Genomic DNA, 776 nt, shown 5'->3' with positions numbered 1-776 from the left:
GGGGACCATAGAGTATGAGAAGTATGGAGGAACAATTCTCTATTACGGGGGGGGGCTAGTGAGGGGAGGAGAGTATGAGAAGTATGGAGGATCAATTCTCTATTACAGGGGAGGGGGGGGCTATAACAAAATTGGAGTTGAGTTTAGAAGGAATGATGGGACTTGGGACTGTAGGAACCCGGTCACAGACCAATTAGTATCCGTGGGGTGTAAGTTTCATATGAAGTGGGGACACCCGAACCCTTTGCAAACGGCAACGTTCCATGCCAGCATGTCCAGGGACAATTCCAAGAACAATGAACGTCCTAACCCCTTCAAGCCCAGGACGGGTCAATTAAGCATGATGGTTTCATGAAGCTAATAATGAGGAGCAAGAAAACGGTCATTCTGGGGGTGCACACAGGCAAGACGTGCAACACACCAATAAATTCCATGACCATTAATATCTGATTCTGTCAGCTGGATTATTCAATGTGACCTCTCCTGTATGAGAGAGACAATGGAACACTTCAGTATATAACTAGCAAGGTCTCCCCTCGTATCTGTTGCTGGACATTTGATGTGCTCAGGTATGTTCTGCTCCATAGAATTATTTGGACGTCCCAATGTTGGAACCTCCAGATTAGAGCGGGACCGAACGTTCCCCCGGGCACCTCAACGCTATGTGTGGCTTTCATGGAATTCTACGCCGCTTAGACCTCCATGTTTATGAAGCTTTTGGGCGGGGGCGTCCCGAGGCTGGGTGGGACCCCGAGGGGTGTCCGAGTGTGACCCCC

This window comes from Nanorana parkeri, unplaced genomic scaffold (assembly GCF_000935625.1).
Source record: "Nanorana parkeri isolate BGI_ZX_2015 unplaced genomic scaffold, ASM93562v1 scaffold1162, whole genome shotgun sequence".
NCBI classification, from domain to species: Eukaryota; Metazoa; Chordata; class Amphibia; order Anura; family Dicroglossidae; genus Nanorana; species Nanorana parkeri.
This window is presented reverse-complemented; position numbering follows the sequence as displayed.